At 38.2% G+C, this 13431-nt stretch overlaps 2 pseudogenes; both read right to left on the bottom strand.

Moving 5' to 3' along the window:
- Positions 1-268: 268 nt before the first annotated feature.
- LOC113110363 (trace amine-associated receptor 13c-like) lies at positions 269-1327 on the bottom strand (annotated as a pseudogene).
- Positions 1328-7748: 6421 nt separating this feature from the next.
- LOC113110362 (trace amine-associated receptor 13c-like) lies at positions 7749-8807 on the bottom strand (annotated as a pseudogene).
- Positions 8808-13431: the final 4624 nt, after the last annotated feature.

Raw genomic sequence — 13431 nt, 5'->3', positions numbered from 1 at the left:
TCCCAGAAAGCCCGACCCAGTTTTCCAGTCTCTCTAGTAGTATGTTATGATCAACAGTGTCAAACAAGGGTAAGTAAATGAAATCATTTTTTTCTTTTAAGTTTGTTTTAACTTCCCTTTAATATTTAGTTATTGTTGATTATTTTATGTGTAATTCCTATATCTGAGCATGTGATGCATTTCCCATGCTGTAATTTTTGGGGATTGATCTCAGAGGGTGTCTAAGTAAAAGCATAAAATTAAACAAATAAATCTCCACTGTAAATCATTAATGACAATCACTAAAAATGTCCATCAGAGAGGATGCTGGCTGAAAAATTCTAAGAGTTAGAATGTTTTTGACTGATATTTTAAACCAGTGGTAAAATAAAGCATAAACAATAGGATTCAGACCTGAGTTTATATAGATGGTCCATGTAAGAAATGTCAGTGCAGTGGAGGAGACTGTTTTTGTTAGACAACCAATGAAGAATGGAATCCAGCAAAGAAGATAAGCTGTCACAATGATTCCTAATGTCAGAGCAGCTTTGCTCTCAGATTTCCTCCTCACTGAAATGTCTATTACACATTTCAAACCCTTCATTTGAGAGTTAATAACTTTGACTTGCCTTTGCACAACATAAAATATCCTCAAATATGCAGTGATGATCACAGTACAAGGAAATAAAAGAGAAACTATTAATTCAACGAATCTCCAAGCAGGTGTTATCAAAACAATACACTGGCCATAACAGAGTGCTGTGTCTGACATATTAAAATATCCGTTACTTATTACAAACCAAACAACGTACACTGAACAGCAAAACCAGCAGAGACAGATGCTTATTAAGGTTTTAGTTGTAGTCATTTTCTGTGGATACAGTAAAGGGTGACACACAGCCATATAGCGATCCACAGCAATTAATACCAAATTACTAAGAGATGTAATATGGAGCAACCTAACGATGATCACAAACAGTCCACAGTAAGTGTCTCCGAAGTACCAGCATGTCTCAATTTGCTTTATTCCCTCTATGGGTATCAAAAAAAGTCCAACAAGCATGTCATCCACAGCCAGAGAGAGAATGATTAGGTTGGTTGGAGTGTGAAGCTTCTTGAAATGAGAGATGGAGATGATCACCAGCAGGTTCAGAAACACTGTCCAGGCTGACAACAATAATACAAGCATATAGGTGATATCATGTTCAAAACTGGAGCGTTTTCCCTTTATGCATGATGAGTTGATGGCAGGAAAGCAGTACTGAGTCTCATGATTGTCTGTCTCATTAGCCATGAGTGAGTCTCCTCCTGTTAGAAGTTTGTTCTGCTCTCCTTACTGTGCTTTCATTTATAGTGCCTAGGTCACATTGACCAACCCATCTAACGCCCACTCTGATTGTGAGTAATTATATTATAATAAAAATCACCTCTCTCCATCTCTAGGCTATTTATCCTGTAGTGTAAAAAAAAAAAGAAAAGCTAAGTAAAGTCAAACAGAGTTGTGGAACCACAAACAGTTAATTTGTAAATTGTATGACCGCTCTTCCTTACAGAAACTGGAAACTGGCCACAAGATTCATCAACATCAACAACCAGATGTGGAATCTTCAATGGGACTATGAAATGATGATGAAAAAAAGATGGCACCATTGTGGTTTTTTGCTTGCCGCCGCTCCTGTCCTCTGCTGTCTTTCCTATATGTTTTGGTGCTATCTATGTGTGTGGGTGTTCAAGGAATCTTAATTCCCTATGATCGCCAAACTCTTCTTGATATACAATCCACTGTCATGGATATGTGTGCTCGAAATCTGAAATTCTTCTACACCTGTTTTTTTTTTTCAGCATTCCCGAAGGCCGCTTGCCACGTCAGCTGTTCATTTCATTTGAAAAAATGCCATAGAAAGCGTGGAAAACAAGCTGGCATTTTGGTCAGGATTAAAAGATCCTTGCACACATCTACGTCTTGCTCGTTGGGTCTGCGTGGAGTCAATGGGTGGAATAATAACCTCTATCTTCAACGCACTACAACCCCCCATTACACCTGTCTACTGCCCATCTTACCAGATGTGGCTACATCTGTGTGCACTACAGCGCAGACGAGGATCATCAAAAGAGGCGCTAATCTACGTAATCTCCGGTCACTGGATTATACGAAGCCATCGATCATATCCCCTGAAGAAATAACTCATGTTACAAAACTGGCTATGGTAAACTTGAGATCACTTCATAATAAAACTTTCATCTTAAACTACTTTAAGTCTCAAGACCTGGATTGTTTGTTTATAACGGAGACCTGGATTCGCAGCGGTGAGTTGGATCCTTTAATTGAAATTTCTCCAAATGACTGTCAGTTTTTTAGTTCGCCTAGGACTATGGGCGAGGTGGAGGTTTGGCGTTGGTTTTTTAAAAACACTTTTAAGTGCCGATTGCTGCCAACGGATCATTATAATACCTTTCAAGTTCAGCTACTCCAGTTACAGTTGCCTTGTCCAGTACTTTGTGCTCTAATTTACAGGCCACCAAGCTACAATAAGGATTTTATTCAGGACTTTTCTCAAACATTGTGCCTACTACAGACAGTATTATTATTCTCTGATTTTAATATTCATGTCTGTTACCCCTCCAAGCCAATGGTCAGGGACTTCATCCGGCTCATAATTTAATCTTTTAATTGTACAAAGCATATCTTGGGCGCAACTCATGACCATGGCCACACACTGGATCTGATCTTATCATTTGGCATTTCTGTGCATAATTGTTACAGTTATGGGTGTATGCTAGTGTAAGAATAAAGCGCTCGAGGAGGGTCTTGAACAAATGAGGAGTTTTCTCAACATCGAAGGAAATAACAGACAATATACTACACTTTAACATCACTACATCACAATAATCACGGACGAAGAACTAAACAGACAGGGTATTTAAGCACACAGAAGGTAATGAGGGAACTGGAGACAGGTGGGGATCAATCAATTAACAAAACAAGAAAAGGAAGAGGACCAAATAAGGGAACAGAAATCCAAGAACGTAACAATAATGTTGATATTTCAGATTTTTGTGTATCTGACCATAAGCCTATGCTTTTTAATATCACAATGTCTGGTCCAGTTCAGAAATCATTTCATCACTGTCTGTTTCTCATGTTGTCACCTCAGATACAGCCAGTCTTCTTTTTCTGAAAGTGTTTTAAAACCTCCTGACTCAGATCTTGGAATAGAAGAGATGATAATGCTTTTTAATGATGACTGCTATTGTATCTTAGATTCTGTTGCTCCTTTTAAAGTTTCAAAACCCAAATCAGAACACTGGATAAACAACAATATACAAGCTCTCAAACACGAATGTAGGAAAACAGAGCGCAAATGGATGAAAGACAAACTGCAATCTCCTATGAACTCTTGAAAAATGCTCTTTCTGCTTACCAGCAGTCTGTAAAAAAATGCAAAAATTAAATATCGCTCAGAATTAATATCTAAAAATTCACACAATCCAAAAATTCTGTTTAATACGTAAACACAATTTTTTCTCCTACTAACACTTTTGGTCTGGACAATAGCCTACTCCAGAGACCTGTGCAGCATTCCTAAATTATTTTATGGGAAAGGTGGACGCCATACTGTTACTATGTGCAGTCATGACTAGGGATGGGTACCGTAACCCGGTATTAAACTGGCCCCGGGGCTAAATTATGAAAGACCGTAGTATCAGTAACGGTACCGATAAGATCTGACGGTACCGGTTCTGCTCTCGGTACTGGAGGGGGAAAAATTAATGTACAATGTATTTTTGCTTAATAATGTTATCGTGCACATTTTATCTCACCAAACATTTCAAATGTTAGATCATATTAAGACTTTCCTCAGTGAGATCTGCGAGATCGCTCATGCACGCCGCGGAGGCTGTCTGTCAGTCACACACACACACACACACACACCACAATGAGTGCGGCACACGCACAGACATAACAGTATGAAAACTCCCGCTTAGTAATAAAGAGTGACAATGGCGAAGAGATTTGCTTAATGATGTTATCGTAAACATTTTTTCTTACAAAACATTTCTAATTTGTGATATTATTAAGACATTTGTCTGTGAGATCTAAGAGATTTCTCATGCGCACCGCGGAGGCTGCGGTGCGCATGAGACTGTCAGTCTGTCAGTCACACCCACACACAACAAGAACGAGTGCAGCGCACAACTCTCACGAATGGGCTGTTCACATATCGCGTCTTTTGCGTGCTCAAGTTATTTATTTCAAATATAGGCGCGCGGTATGTAGCGACGCTCTCGCGACGCGGTCCGTCGAACTAGTTTTTTCCAGGCGCATCGGTACCGCATCGAGTTAAAAACATCTCAACTTTTCAGAATGCCGCAAGCGCACCACAGGTCATGTAACTTCCTCACCTTTTCCATAACAACGTTGAAAGCTCAGCCAAGATGAAGTAACAGCTGATAGCTGTATGTGGATTTTTTAATTAATTTAGTAGCAGTGCACTGCAACCAGTTTTTAGTGCTGCAAATCCATTCATCCATTGCTGAAATTTCTGCGTCTTCATGGAGAGAGCAGGTCATGGTTGCTTAGCAACGGCAGACTCCTCAGGAGCGCAAGTACCCAAAGGCTTTAGGGAAAAAAATCAGAAAGCGGCGCGCCTAGCGCACACGTTTTTAGACGCGATCATGCAAACGGCCCCTTACAGTACGAAAACCTATACTATCAGCCCTAGTGTATTGGCTATTATAAACAGATCCTTAGACAGTGGCTGTGTTCCTATATGCCTCAAACAAGCAGTGATCACACCTCTTCTTAAGAAGCCAAATTTAGAGACAATCTTACAAATTTCCACCCTATTTGTAAGTTGCCATTCTTGTCTAAAATTTTTGAGAAAATAGTTTTTAATCAGTTATCTTTATTTATCTATCAAAACAATATTTTAGATAAATTTCAGTCTGGTTTGAGAGTTTATCATAGCACCGAGTCTGCACTGCTGAAGGTGTCAAATGATCTACTCCTTGCTTTTGGACAGATGTTACCCTTATTAATTGTCTAAGGGCTGAAGTTGGCATTAGGGGCATGGCACTGGATTGGTTCTCATCATACCTCTCCGATAGATCAGTTAAGGTGATGATTGGACACTTGTCCTCTCCTTCCGCACCGCTCACTTATGGTATACCTCAGGGGTCCCTTTTGGGCCCTATCTTATTTTGTCTGTATATGCTCCCCATGGGTTCAATCATGAGGAAATATAATATTTCATATCATTGTTATGCGGACGATATTCAGATCTACATTCCTCTTAGTTCTGATCACTCTTATTCTGATCTTTTTAATTGCTTTGAAGATATTAAGGGCTGGACTGGCAGAAACTTTCTACAACTAAATGATAGCAAAACTGAGATTGTTGTCTTTGGACCCCCAGGTGCTGTCTCGGATATCAATATCAATCTAGATCATATGTCATCAAACATTATTCCTTTTGCTAAAACATTAGGTGTAATTTTTGACACTGACCTTAATTTTGAAAAACAGAAACAGCTTTTTTCAACTAAGGCAAATAACCAAATTAAAATATATGCTTTCATTTAAGGATTTAGAGATAGTTACCCATGCTTTCATCACTTCTAGACTTGATTATTGCAATGTGCTTTATATGGGTCTCAAGCAATCATTGTTAAATCGCTTACAATTGGTCCAGAACGCAGCCGCAAGGTTGCTGACTGGTACTAAGAGGAGAGAAAGCATTTCTCCTGTCCTAGTATCTCTTCAGTGGTTACCAGTCCAACGTAGGATCCATTTTAAGATTTTATTATTTGGGTATAAAGCACTAAATGATTTAGCCCCATCATACTTGTCCAAACTTCTCAGCTATCAGCAATCCGCTCGCTCCCTCAGATCCTCTGATAAACTCTTGTTGCATATACCTCACTCCCGCTTGAAATTTTAGGGGGATCTGGCTTTTTCTGTGGCCGGTCCTAGACTTTGGAACAGCTTACCTCTAGACATTACATCTGCGGCTACCCTTCCTGTTTTTAAATCCCGCCTGAAAACTTACCTGTACTCCTTGTCATTTGGATGAAATGTATGTCTGTGTTTGTTAATGTGTTTTTGTATTTATTGTGTTTTAATCTCTTAAATCCTTATATTTACTTCATTTGTATATGTACAGCACTTTGGCATACACTAGTTGTTTTAAATGTGCTATATAAATAAACAGACCTTGACCTTGACCTTGACTATTTGAACCCTTGGCCACTGGTCATCTCGAGCATACCACGCCTTCATCTGCAACAATATCAAGTTCTCCGTCAAGCCCAAGCTTACCTCAGCTCTTCCCAACTTGGAGGGGCCCTAATCGTCTGGCCTAAATATACAAACGAGTCTCTCTGGGCCATCAATTCCAGATGCCCAAATCAACCTGACCAATTTATCCCTTTACCTTTTCATCCTCTTCCAACTTATCCTTAACATTTTGGTCAATAAACTATTATTTTACATATTTGGTTGAGGTGTGGTCATTGCTTGTGAAGCTGTATTTAGTTAAGGTCAAATTATTTTTTTTTCTTCAGTGTAGCTGATGAACATCAGTGATTTTAGACTAGAAAGTGTAATCTTGTTTACCAGTTCTATTGATAAATGTTACAATTGTATTGCAACTAACAAATCTGTATGCTGTCGTACATTTTATGCTTTACATTTGTTTTAAACAATCTTGTATGTGTCTTTATTGAATGGAATACATCAGAAACGATTAAATGAACAGTATTTGTTTCATATATTAGCTGCATTGTTATATCATCAATTTCATATTGTCATCTGGTTGTTAAGGGTAAATATTTATTAGAATGTTACATGTATATATTATTTCTGGACTTAATATGTCTACATTCTGAAAATCTTTTCTGTTTGTAAAGAGCATGAGATTTGAGTGTCACTGTAAATATACACTGTACAAACTGATGGAAGCCATCGCAGCATCACGCTTCTTTAACTTTATTATACTTCTTTCAAGGGGTACTACAAAAACATAAGAAGTGCTAGTAATACAAAGTTTGACAACTTTCAGCAGGATGCAGTTAAATGTTCATGGAAAAGATGAGTTTTAAGCTCTTTTTGAATATAATCAGGGATTTGTTGGTAATGGGGTTGAGAACATCATGCCACCTGCAGGGTACAGTGAACAAAAATGTTTGAAATCTGATCTCTATGATCTTTCTTTATAGAAAGTAGACTGATAAGATTGAAGTGAAGAAGGAAGGTGCAGAGTTGATGGCCATTCTGTATGCAAGCATCAATGTCTTGAACTTGATGTGAGCTGTAACTGGTAGCCATTACAGAGGTGTGACATGAGCTCAATGTAGATTAGTCGTGCTGCTATGTTCAGTATTAGTTGTAGGAGTTTGAGTGCACATGATATTTACAAATTTCAGAAAAAAAAAGGTTTATAGACATTATCTGACTGCCTTAGTAATGTTTCATAATCGTTTATTTTTTCCCCCTATACAATTTAAGTAAAAGGTGACAGAGACTGTGACTTGATGTTTAAAAATGACTTACAGGTTTCGAACAACACAAGGGTAAGTAAATTAAATCAATTTTTTAAAAGTTTATTTTAACTTCCCTTTAATATTTAGTTATTGTTGATTATTTTATGTGTAATTCCTATATCCGAGCATGTGAATAAATTTCCCATTCTGTAGTTTTTGGACATTGATCTCAGAGGGTGTCTAGGTAAAAACATAAAATTAAACAAATAAATCTCCACTGTAAATCATTAATGACAATCACTAAAAATGTCCATCAGAGAGGATGCTGGCTGAAAAATTCTAAGAGTTAGAATGTTTTTAACTGATATTTTAAACCAGTGGTAAAATAAAGCATAGACAATAGGATTCAGACCTGAGTTTATAAAGAAGGTCCATGTAAGAACTGTCAGTGTAGTGAAGGAGACTTTTTTTGTTAGAGAACAGATGAAGAACGGTATCCAGCAAAGAAGATAAGCTGTCACAATGATTCCTAATGTCAGAGCAGCTTTGCTCTCAGATTTCCTCCTCACTGAAATGTCTATTACACATTTTACACCATTCATTTGAGAGTTAATAACTTTGACTTGCTTTTGCACAACATAAAATATCCTCAAATATGCAGTGATGATCACAGTACAAGGAAATAAAAGAGAAACTATTAAATCAATGATTTTCCAAGCAGGTGTCATCAAAACAATACACTGGCCGTAACACAGTATTGTGTCTGAAATATTAAAATATCTGTTACTTATTACAAACCAAATAACGTACACTGAACAGCAAAACCAGCAGAGACAGATGCTTATTAAGGTTTTAGTTGTAGTCATTTTCTGTGGGTACAGTAAAGGGTGACACACAGCCATATAGCGATCCACTGCAATTAATACCAAATTACTAACGGATATAACAAGGAGCAACCTAACGATGATCACATACAGTCCACAATAAGTGTCTCCGAAGTACCAGCATGTCTCAATTTGTTTGATTCCCTCTATGGGTATCACAAAAAGTCCAACAAGCATGTCGGCCACAGCCAGAGAGAGAATGATTAGGTTGGTTGGAGTGTGAAGCTTCTTGAAATGAGAGATGGAGATGATCACCAGCAGGTTCAAAAACACAGTCCAGGCTGACAGCAATAATACAAACATATAGGTGATATTACGTTCAAAACTGGAGCGTTTTCCCTTGATGCATGATGAGTTGATGGCAGGAAAGAAGTATTGAGTCTCATGATTCTCTGTCTCAGTAGCCATGATTGAGCCTCCTCCTGTTGGGAGTTTGTTCTGCTCTCCTTACTGTGCTTTCATTTATAGTGTCTAGGTCACACTGAGCAACCAATCTAACGCCCACTCTGATGCTGAATAATTATATAATACTTTTATTTCCCCAACTTTTGATATGATGGATGCACAATCTAAGATTTATTCCTTTTTTAAATATAATATTGTAAATGAGAATAAAATTTATTATTTTAAGCATCAAATAAATGCTTTACAATTATTAGTAACTTTATTTAAAATCACCTCTATCCATGTCTAGGCTATTTATGCGGTAGTGTAACAAAAATTATGCAAAGTAAAGTCAAACAGTGTTTGTGTTTTGTTAATAACACTGTTTACACTCACCACTCCTCTTGCCTGCACAATAGGTTAAAGTATTTACAGTAAGTGTACCAAATTCTAAACCTTCTCATTTATTAGTTATACATCACTTGAAATATGCCAAAAGGGTAGTTATCAAGACTGGTGTTGTTTGGAATTGGTAAAATGTTGGCAAAATATATAATTAGAACATCATCTTGTCTTAATTATGAATACACTGTTTACTGTGTGTTTAACAGCCTACCTAAGCAGTGGTCTTTCAACCATTATGAGTATCACTTAAGTGATGTGGAACACTGCAGCTCTGCCACATAGGCAAATAGTGACACTCATTTATAGAGCAAAGAAGATCCAATTTATATCAATCACTGTATTAGTATACTCAAGCCACATCCATTGCTACAGGGATCTTTTAAATTCACTCTTGTGTATTTATCATTCTTTTTGTTAACTCTAGCTGCATTTACATTCCCACCTTCAGGCTCAGCTTTATCTTAGATGATTGACGTCAGTTATTCTTGGCTACTCAGGGCACCAGACTGCAAATAAAATGTATTTGGAAACAAAAATATTAATTTGCGAGTGAGGTTTTGGTTGATATTGCCACTGGTGACTATATAATGTTGTTATCATTTTAAAAATGTGCATGTAATGCCATTTTTCCTGATTGTTTTTCATTGTCTGTTTCATATAAAAGCAGTGTCTATTTCATGCACAACAAACTACAACAGGTAAATCTCTCAGCTTTGTGGATATTGGAAATATTGTATATAAATATTGAAACATAAAACTATTTTTGTTTATAGTCAATACTATGGCTCCTTGTCAAGATCTGTAGTCTATTTGATATGCTCTGTTAATACTGGAGCTTCATTTTATTTGTATCACACTTTCTGTCCAGTAATCACAATAAGCTTTGAGCTCTATTACCTTCTAATAAATAAAGTATAAACTCTATTACAATGTTCTGTTTTGTTGCTCTTTAAATCTTCAATTGTTATTGCACATAGGTGTAATAATTTAGGAGGCTGGTATACTGTGAAGTTACATAGGCCTACTGTCAGGGACAAGTCAAGCCCGTTCCCACCCACCACACAACATCACTCTCCCCAGAGTATTAATCACCCACACCTGCTCACCATTAGCAACCTCATCACAGCACACAATAAAACACTCACCACAGCCTCAGTTCAGTGTCAAACCTCCAACATGAACATACCATATTCTGTTGTCTCCTGACCATCTGATGCACCAAGACGTAACGTATGCTCCCCTTTGAAACACTAACCTCTGTGTTGTTGTCCTATTGCTTTCAGGACTCCTGCTCATTTCCCTGTTACCTGTGATCCGGTGTTCTCCTGAACTTTCAGTGTTTTCCTCCGAGCTTGCTTGATAGCGTCCGCATATGAAAGAGAAGGAGACAAGTATTAATCAAGCTCTTACTAGACACACTAATCTTCCAGATGTGTTAAGGCCAGTTGGAGCTAAACTTTTCAGGACATTGACTCTGTCTCGACTAGTCCTGGACTTGGACTTGACTTGGACTCGACAAAGCTGGACTTGACTACAGCTCTAACTCTGAGCTCGGAGTTCTCCTCTCATATGAGGCTGAATTCTGTTTTTTTCACCAGAACGCTCCAGTATTGTTTCCATAGATCGAGTTAATGACTCTCAAACATACATCTATGAGCTGCTCTATAGGAGTGCCACGAGAGCCTTTCCTTAGAACAGTATTTGAAAATCCATACTATGGTAAGTGTGCACGTGAAATATTTGAACACTTTTCAGAAATCCACACTGTGGTAAGTTTGCACGCTAGTATTCTACGTTCTTTCTAAAATCCTATATGGCGAGGGCTTCGCGCAGTTGCTTCATGCCCTTTCTTGAGTCGGTTAAAGCCCCGTTCATCTTGGGCGCCACTCCACTCATGTATTAAAGGTGAGCAGAAGAATTTTGTATTGCACACAAATAGATACAGGCAACCAGTGAAGATTTAATAAAATAGGGGTGATGTGAGGAGATTTTTTTTTTTGGAAGTTAATAATCTGGCAGCAGAATTTTGAATGTACTGCAGATGAACGATGGAGTGAGCTGGTAAGCCAAAGAAAATAACATTACAATAGTCTAGGGGAGTGGTAATAAATAATGGAAGATAATTATTTATCCCTCATAATGGAAGCGACGTGCTCGCGCACGTGCACACGAAAACAGGCGCGTCCGCACCGCATTGAGTTAAAAACATTTCAACTTTTCAGAATGCCGCAAGCGCACCGCGGGTCATGTGACAAGAATTAACCAATCAGCTTTATCCTTTATCGTAACAAAGCTCAGCTAAAATGAGGGCAGCTGATCATAGCTGTATATGGATTGCCATTTTTAAATAAATTTAGTAGCTGAGCTACTGCAAGCGATTTTTAGTGCTGCAGATCTATTTATCCTTTGCTGAAAGTTCTGCGTCTTCAGGGAGAGAGCACGTCATGGTTGCTTAGCAACGGCAGACATAACAGGGGCGCAACTGCCTGAGTGCTTTGGAAAGAAGGAGAAAGCGGCACGACTATCGTTTTCCACGCGTTTTTAGGCGCGATATGTGAACGGCTCCTAACGCTTGTTTGAAACCCGCGCCAACACAGACTTACTTTATTTTTTAGTTTATCCTTACTTCAGCCGATACGGGTGATTCATACAAATAACTTGTAATCTTTACAAGAATATCAGAATCATACAATGAGCAAGTCTGCGTTTATTAGACACTTCAGTCACACATCACACATTAGACACGTCATATCACATCAGTTTGTGCTTTTAGAATCGCCGAATCTGCTGCGGTTGTTCCATCACATCTGCAGCAGAGACCTGAACCAGGAAGTTGGTCACCAGATCACACAGTAAACAGTTAAACCGTAACACCGGAGAGTGCCAGGATGTTTTCCTCTGAGGTGCTCGTGCATCGCAGTTGTGCTGCCGTGGTAAACCTTATTGGTTTTTCAAAGGGAACAAATGGCAATTTTATTTGGCCTCTGTTTGAAGTATTCCCATACTTTTGATATCAGTGGTCTCTGTTTTTGTGACAGAATGTCACTTTCTCCATTCCCAGTATGCCATTAAGCGACATGTAAACAGTGTGACGTGTCGACACATTTCACGCGCGTTGATGTATTTTTGTAGTTGACGTAATCGATGACGTCGATGCGTCGTTGCAGCCCTAGTCTAGAGTGACACCTATGTTTCTAACAGTAGCCAATGGAAAAATTGAAATAATGTCAAGGTCAAAGCTAGAAACATAAATTGTATTTTTTATTAGAGATGGGGGACCAATTATTAAAATTTCTGTTTTATTCAAGTTCAGACTGAGAAAATTAGAATGTAGCCAATCCTTTAACTCACTGACACATGAAGATAAGGATATCATCAACTGGGTAGAATCCGATTGACAAGCAGTATATATCTGAATGTCATCAGCATAACGGGGGAGTTAAAACTATGAAAATGAATTATTTGGCCAAGAGGCTGAATATAAAGAATGAATAATAATGGTCCGAGAACTGAGCCCTGGGGGAACTCCTTGTTTGAGCAAGACAGTAGGAGATTTGGAATTGTGCAGTGAGATTAAGTATTGCCTATCTGTGAGATATGAGGAAAACCAGGAAAAACCAGGATTGGACAAGAGTCGGATAGATTTACAGGATCCAGATTCGTTTTTTTTTTTTTTTTTTTTAAGAATAGGAGTAACAGCAGCAGTCTTGAGTGAGATAGGAACAGTGGAAGAAATGAAAGACACGTTTATGAGGTGTGAGATGGGGCAGAAATAACAGGGATACAGTGCTTCAGGAGAAAAGTAGGTGCAGGGTCTAGTCGGCTGGAAGAGGAATTCGATTTCTGTATTACGTCAGCAATTAGAGATGAATTTGTTAAGTCACAGGTAGTCAATTATTGGGTAGACTGAGTTTGCTCACAATTAGACACTTTTTTCCTGAAAATAAGTTAAAGTTGTCTGCTTTTTGCTTTCATAGCACGAAGCTCTGCATTAAACAAAGGAGAGGAGTGGGACATAGGAACAGACCTGGTTCTAATTGGAGCATATTCATCCAGGATGTTAGAAATAGAAGAATGATACATATCAGAAATCATAGATGGACATGTACAATTTAAAACTTCAGGAACAGCAGAGGACGTAACAGAAGCAGAAGATTTACTAGTATCAGTAGCATTTACATGACAATATGAAATGTGTTATCAGTGCATTTGGATGGACAGATTAATGTAAAATCTAAAATAATAAGCTTGTGGTCAGAGATAGGAATAGCCAGACCACTAACGGAGATATTATTTA

The sequence above is a fragment of the Carassius auratus genome, chromosome 10, assembly GCF_003368295.1.
Source record: "Carassius auratus strain Wakin chromosome 10, ASM336829v1, whole genome shotgun sequence".
Taxonomy (NCBI): domain Eukaryota; kingdom Metazoa; phylum Chordata; class Actinopteri; order Cypriniformes; family Cyprinidae; genus Carassius; species Carassius auratus.
Note: the sequence above shows the minus strand (reverse complement) of the source record. Positions and strands in the feature narration are given on the sequence as shown.